At 35.5% G+C, this 7,691-nt stretch overlaps 1 long non-coding RNA gene across 2 annotated transcripts; it reads left to right on the top strand.

Annotated features, from left to right (window-relative positions):
* Window positions 1-547: 547 nt before the first annotated feature.
* Window positions 548-3,292, top strand: LOC141346226 (uncharacterized). 2 transcript variants are annotated; one of them, XR_012357163.1, is made up of 7 exons: window positions 548-700; window positions 1,092-1,190; window positions 1,687-1,752; window positions 2,102-2,216; window positions 2,344-2,421; window positions 2,506-2,741; window positions 2,826-3,292. It is a non-coding gene; the product is annotated as an uncharacterized lncRNA (long non-coding RNA). The 2 variants fall into 2 exon arrangements; XR_012357162.1 differs by having other exon boundaries at window positions 548-1,190.
* The last annotated feature ends 4,399 nt before the right edge of the window (window positions 3,293-7,691 follow it).

The following is a 7,691-nucleotide window of genomic DNA, read 5'->3' as shown; positions in this document are numbered from 1 at the left end:
TTTTTTTATTTTACGGTATACTATTTGTAAAGCACACTAACCACAAAGCTTACTATGGTTTTACCACTGTAACCGTAGTTTTACTGTGGTATTTGTAGTATAAGCACACTAACCACAAAGCTTACTATGGTTTTACCACTGTAACTGTAGTTTTACTGTGGTATTTGTAGGATATGCACACTAACCACAAAGCTTACTATGGTTTTTTGATTTTACGGTATACTATTTGTAAAGCACAGTAACCACAATGCTTACCACACTTTTAAAAAGTTTTTGTGAAGTAATTGTAATTCAGTATTTTTTTTTCTGTCTTGCAGTTATGTCAGATCACCTACTCCAGGAGCTCTTTTAAGTAGGGATGCACCGATACGAATCGGCCGATCACTTGCGCGTTTTGTCAGTAAAGCCGGTTCTGTAATCAGCGGTAAATGCCATCAGGTGCGTGATTTCACGTTGAGCCGTATATACTACACACAGCCGTTGTTCACTGACAAGCTGCGCACATTCACACTGATAATGAACATTGATTTGCGCAGCTCGTCGGTAAACAACGGCTGTGTGTAGTATATACGGCTCAACGTGAAATCACGCACCTGATGGCATTTACCGCTGATTACAGAACCGGCTTTACTGACAAAACGCGCAAGCATGATCGGCCGATTCGTATCGGTGCATCCCTACTTTTAAGAAGCCATCTCTGGTAAAAGCCATCACTGTATGAACTGTAATCCATAATTAATCTACACATAGTTTTGCTCTCTCTCTTTCTGTGATTTATCATGACATTTTTAAAATCTCATAATTTTGGCCATTTCTGTCAGAAAGCTGCTAGAATTAACAGGGAACTTGAACTCAAAGCTCCCAATGCTGATCTTGAAGAAGCTGTCAAAGAGGCTAAACAAGTCCTTCAATGATTCAATCTTTCACAGTAATGTTGAAGACATTTAGCTATAACTGATTTGCTTTAATCAACGCATCCTTATGTTAGGTGTTAATAATAACTTTCCTTACAGTCCTTCCTCTCAAATATTTTGGTCACAGATTTTGTTTAGCACATTGTCTCAACATGTGTGTATTTCTCTTTGTTTCAGGGTAAAGGGAAGACCAAAGGAAGGCCTGTCATGGGATTTGAATTGGGCCATGTTGTGCATTTATGGAAAAGACCAAAAGCAAAGGCAAACATTCCAATGGTATGTCAATGTTGGTCTGAGCACCTTGACTGAACTGTACTGTAGTTAAATTGTGCAGCATCTTTACATACCCTACAGCCCCATCAGAAAGAACAACCAACAAAGTGTCATGTCGAAATATTAATAACTAATACAATTTACCAAGCCTTGCATGTCTACTGATTTTTATTTTATTTTTTTCTCTTCTAGTCAACACTCACTCCTATCTCTAACTTGTCATGTGAGAAATCAGACCTTCAGTTAATTTGGCCAAATCAGATCACTTAAAGCTGTTCACACCAAGAGCAAGAATTATAATGACTAACACACTAACAGAAAATAACATTTTTTTTTTTTATTATAAGCGTGTGCTGCAGTTATGTTGTCTGCATTTAAATGCTCAGGCTATTTATAGTGTGGTGGATTTTGATTGGCTGTCAATGTTTTGGAATCTGGAAAAATCTGTTCTGAAAGAGATTCCAACCATATTGTTTCTGTGTCATTTTATGTCAAATAGCTGTGGTGTGGACTCATCCTTGGTGTGAAGAGGCCTTTAAACTGCTTACAACAAAACCATCAGCAGGTAATTATATTTCATTTTAGTTTGCTGTTAAATAATTGTTTTTTTTTTTCTAATGCTGCTTTCTTCTCATTTTGTTAAACTTACACAATTCTGCCTATTTCTCTTCATCTTATTTCTTTACTCCCTCACTTAACACATTATTTTGTGCTCTGTTGAAAAATAGAAGCTTAGAGTTTGCAAGATGGCCTTTTCTCAGACTCTGAATAGAAATGTATACAGATGAACTCAGGAGCCTGCTAGAGTTGCCAGGGAACTTGAGCTTGAAGTATATAATTATAACTGCTTAATTTATGTTTAAACAACAATAATAATTAAAAATTGGGTCAATAAATATTGTATTGTTTTAAAGCTGAAGACCAAAAAATGCAAAGAAAATCAGTCCCAGCAAGCCAGTCCTGATGAATGAGGAATGAACATGGTCTTCTTGTGCCCAAACACAGCTGAAAAGTTGCACATTTCCACTGGTATGTATGTATGCAATACATCAAGCAATGTAGTTACATGGGCTAGGGTTATATGGGGTATAGCAATTGATGTTAATCTCTCAAAAGACAGCAGTTACCATTTTCACATGCACTTCTTTTTTTATAGCTCCTAGAATTGGCATATCAACTGTGCTATCATCTCCAATTCCATTATCTGGAATTTGGGCAGGATTGGCCAAATATGGTGAGTACTGACACCTGCACCTATTCATCAACACTATTTCTCTGGAAATATTGTTGACTTATTGTTTTGTCTGTTTGTTTGAAGGAGGATGAAGGCAGTTGACGATATCAATTCAATGGCCACCAGATGCAGCATTGCAGCCTGAAACCACCAGTTAACTGCGATGAAGACTGCATTCCTGAACAACTCTACTGTGACAGCTCAGATGTTACGGTCCATAAAAGTAAACTTCACTGTTTACTGTTTACTGTTTCAACTGAACAACTGCAAAATAGTTGTGAAGGGATCCTTTTGGCCCATATCTCCAACAAGAATCAATGGTAAGTCCAATGCAACAATTAAAAATAAAAATATATATTGTTTATTGATTTACAACACCCTAAATACATGTTATGTCCCTCCAGGATATTTACATCAGTTGGTGTGTGAGGAAAGCACAGAGGACCATCAGAGACTCCAGCCACCAGAGCCATGGATTACTCTCATCGTTACCATCAGGCAGAAGTTATTGCAGAACCTGCACCAGCAGACACATTTTTCCACAGGCAATTAGACTGCACTGAACTTGTACCAGAAACAATACACAGCACATCAAGCTCATATGCACAGCACTCTAATAGATGCACTGTCTGGACTCTAACTCACTATTCTGCACCATGACATTCTGTTTGCACTAATTCATTCCACACTGCGCTGCAAAGGTATGCGTACTGTGATTGTTTTAATTTCATGATCTCTGTATAGCATACTATTTACCATATTGTTCTCTACCTGTATTGAGTCCCTTATATGTGTGTTGCCTATATATTGAACATTTGTTGTCTTTACTGTCATGCTGCAGTTTGCACAAAAAAATGTCACCGCCTGTACACTTATGATCATGGTATTGTGAAAATAAAGTGATATGATTTGAATTGGTCACGTCTTTTGTCCGTCAGTTGTACTGTAGTGTGATGAATAACAACCGAAATTGTTCATGACATGGAAGGGGATTATTAAGATAGGGATATGGATAAGCAAGAGGAAGAAAACCAAGAGAGCTCTGATGATGAGCAGGAAACTGAATGTGATTCTATGATGCTGAAGACATTTAACCATGCATGCATTTGGGAAGCTTCATCTGGTTAAAATAACATGGTTTTAACATAACGCATTTTTATTTCTCTTGAATATCATTTGTCTTAATATGTTACTGTATCTGTCTTAGTGATGTATTGGATAATAACGTATGGTAAATATTCTTTATTAGGAATGGTGTTTGGTAAATACACCGTTTAGTTAACAATACACATAATTACCATGAGTGTTTTAATTAAGATGTGACATTTGGTCATATTAATGACCTTCATTACATGAAGGGAAGGCTGAAAGATTCTTTAGAAGAGACTGCATGGACTATATTGCTACAGGCACTTTATGCACAGCTGAGGGTGATGGACCAGGGAAAGATCAACATGAATCCTGTACTGTATAATAAATAAGATGAGCATGCACATTACTGATGTTTTGCAAAGATGGACAAAGGACAAAGATGAGGAATATTTGACAAAGATACAAATGATGTCTTTTATATTATGATCCTTTGCATTGAATGAATTGTATGGCTTTTGCATAAACCACACTGTCTGTACCTTTTCTTACTGAATGACACACTGACATTGTGTGATAGTACAAAGAAGTGTCACAATATGTATTGGTTGTTTAAACTGGTGTCTTAATTTCCTGTCATCACTGTGTTCTTGCTCCTGATCTAATGAAATAAATGGAGCGCAATTCAAATAGGAAATGTCTATTCTTATTCTAAGATAACTATGACTTGCAACTTACATATTGGCAAATTGTTGAAAAGACAATCTAAAAAATGTGACTCAGCACAGTGTGTTGTCCATGATGAGAATAGATTTGTGTTTTTACTGCCCTTCCATCTCCAGGGGCCCAGTAGAGTCCCATGGAAGAGCAAAAAAATTAACATTTCAAATGGCTGTAAATCAGTGTCTGATTATAATGTCAAAGAGAAAATTGGCAGGACAACTACTTATGCTATGTTAATTACATAATGTTGGACACAGTTTTCCAACATACATGGAAATGTGGTATAAAGGTGTTTTAAAAAGTGATCTTAGTAAAAAAACAAATTTCAGCCTGCCTCTTAAATATGTCATAGATATTTACACAATGAACATGTTTAGATAAACCTTTGTTCAAAAAAGATTGCATTTTCCACTATTTTAATATTAAACATTTTAAACTACATTACCCACAAACCTCTTCCATTCTATCTATAGAACACGAAAAAATGGCGCTGTTATTTGTAGTTTAAGATCTGCTTAGGGTTAGGGTTAGGATCTCTGTAAATTAGGAAGTTCTCACAACATAGCAACACTTCGTTGTTAACTGAAGGTATTACTGATGTAATAATAAGAGCAACACGGACTTTGCAACATTAAGCGTTGTTTTTCATTTGGATTAAAAGATAGTCCAATCACAGCGAGTTCCAAATGGCAACCCAATTGAGCAGAGTCGTCTCACTTACTTGTCCACATATGGTCATTTATAACAGGTTCTTCCGGGTTCTTGTGGCAAATATATTGATAATCAGTTAAATATTTATTTGTCCCCACTCAACATAAAACTGGAACAACAGATTGGATTGTTTGGTTAACTTGATGCAGCAATAGATTTGATTACTGGGATAATTTGTATTTTTTTAAATAAGGGCATAATGGTTCCCATTGTAAATTATGTTCACACTAATATAAATGTATGTACAATATTTAAACTCAAAACTTAGATATAAATTGCTGTGAACAATAATTCAAAATATTTAATTTGCTTTCAAAACAAAAAAACATGCACCTCTAATGATTATTTAAACATGAAGCTTTTTCCTACTGTTTAATTTAGCTTCTGTAACATTTACAGTGTATTAAGGGTAAATGGACCTTACAAAATTGCAATTCTTAGACCTGACAGATGAACTATAAGAATAAAATAATGAATCACACATTTTGTAGTCATTTCCCAATGTTTATTGACATCAAACTTTTCACAGATAAACAGTGCCCAGAACAGCATTCTCTCTCTCCAGTTTGTGCCATTACGAAAGAAAAAAAAAAGACAAAACAAGTAGTTGATTGTATTTGAAATGCATTTGCATAGAGGTAATTAAAAAAATAGGCAATAGAAAACCCCTTAAAAAGATTGTCTAATATTCAAAAATAAAAAGAGAATTTGTTTACAGAAAACGTTAAGATGCCAGATAATATTCAATGCTTATGTTTAACAAACTAATAGGCCAAAAAAAAATGATTAGAACAATACTTCAATATTTTACAATTACCTTTAAAAATATATCTCTCCTGTAATTGTTGTTTGCTTCTATTGTGACTAAATGCAAGACAAATTATTGGTTAATAACAATTAAAATATAAAAATAAAGATAAAGATAAAAGATACGTTATTGTCATTGTAGTTATACAACGAAATTTGTTTGGTAGCTCAAAAAGACCAGCAGCAATAAAACAAGAAAGCAGCACAGATAAACATATTAAACATAGTAAAATTATGAAATAAATAAATGTATAAAATAAATAAAATAAAAAGGCACTTAGTATAGTAAAAGACAAATAAATTTAAGGAATAGAAATGTAACAGTATTTACAGTGTGCTAGTTAAGTACAAATATGAATGTCCCATAAAATATTATTATTTAACTTTCTCCTCTACAGTCAACACTCCCATCTCTACTGTGGTCACTCCTGTCACTATCACTGTATATGTATATACAGAAGTAGTCTGTGAGAAATCCTGCAAGACAGGAAGAAAGAGAATTTATCACATGATGAACAACAAAAACATTGACAACAGATGGCAGATGACTGTAGCGTGTAAACAGAACGCTATCGTCCGTTGGTGTGGATGCTAAAATAGTTCTTATTGTTGTTCTTGCTCTTGGTATGAACCGCTTTAAGCAATCTGATTTGGCAAAATTTACCAATGATCTGATTTGTGACAAGATAAACTAGCATTTCCAGACTTGTGCTTCTTAGACAGATGTGTTAAATAAAAATCAACATAGAAAAAAAAAGGCTCTGAGCCTCTGAGGTGTGGGCAGATATCATGTACTGTTAGAACAGGAAGAGGCAGTGCCAATTTGTAAAGGTTAATATAGAGAGAATACAATGGACTTAATATGAACTGGATTGGTATAAACACTCTGACTACTTACAATGGACACAATTAACATGAGAGTTGAGGCAATGGCCAATGACAGAAGTAAAAGTGAAAAATCTGAGAATTTTGTTTGAGTACACTTGTACAATATCATATATATATATTGATATATGATATTGCAGTACAGTTCAGTCAAGGTGCTCAGACCAACATTGACATACCATTGGAATGTTTGCCTTTGCTTTTGGTCTTTTCCATAAATGCACAACATGGCCCAATTCAAATCCCATGACAGGCCTTCCTTTGGTCTTCCCTTTACCCTGAAACAAAGAGAAATACACACATGTTGAGACAATGTGCTAAACAAAATCTGTGACCAAAATATTTGAGAGGAAGGACTGTAAGGAAAGTTATTATTAACACCTAACATAAGGATGCGTTGATTAAAGCAAATCAGTTATAGCTAAATGTCTTCAACATTACTGTGAAAGATTGAATCATTGAAGGACTTGTTTAGCCTCTTTGACAGCTTCTTCAAGATCAGCATTGGGAGCTTTGAGTTCAAGTTCCCTGTTAATTCTAGCAGCTTTCTGACAGAAATGGCCAAAATTATGAGATTTTAAAAATGTCATGATAAATCACAGAAAGAGAGAGAGCAAAACTATGTGTAGATTAATTATGGATTACAGTTCATACAGTGATGGCTTTTACCAGAGATGGCTTCTTAAAAGTAGGGATGCACCGATACGAATCGGCCGATCATGCTTGCGCGTTTTGTCAGTAAAGCCGGTTCTGTAATCAGCGGTAAATGCCATCAGGTGCGTGATTTCACGTTGAGCCGTATATACTACACACAGCCGTTGTTTACCGACGAGCTGCGCAAATCAATGTTCATTATCAGTGTGAATGTGCGCAGCTCGTCAGTGAACAACGGCTGTGTGTAGTATATACGGCTCAACGTGAAATCACGCACCTGATGGCATTTACCGCTGATTACAGAACCGGCTTTACTGACAAAACGCGCAAGTGATCGGCCGATTCGTATCGGTGCATCCCTACTTAAAAGAGCTCCTGGAGTAGGTGATCTGACATAACTG

This window comes from Garra rufa, chromosome 11 (genome assembly GCF_049309525.1).
Source record: "Garra rufa chromosome 11, GarRuf1.0, whole genome shotgun sequence".
NCBI classification, from domain to species: domain Eukaryota; kingdom Metazoa; phylum Chordata; class Actinopteri; order Cypriniformes; family Cyprinidae; genus Garra; species Garra rufa.
The sequence above is the reverse complement of the archived record's forward strand: the minus strand, read 5'-3'. Positions and strand labels throughout refer to the sequence as shown.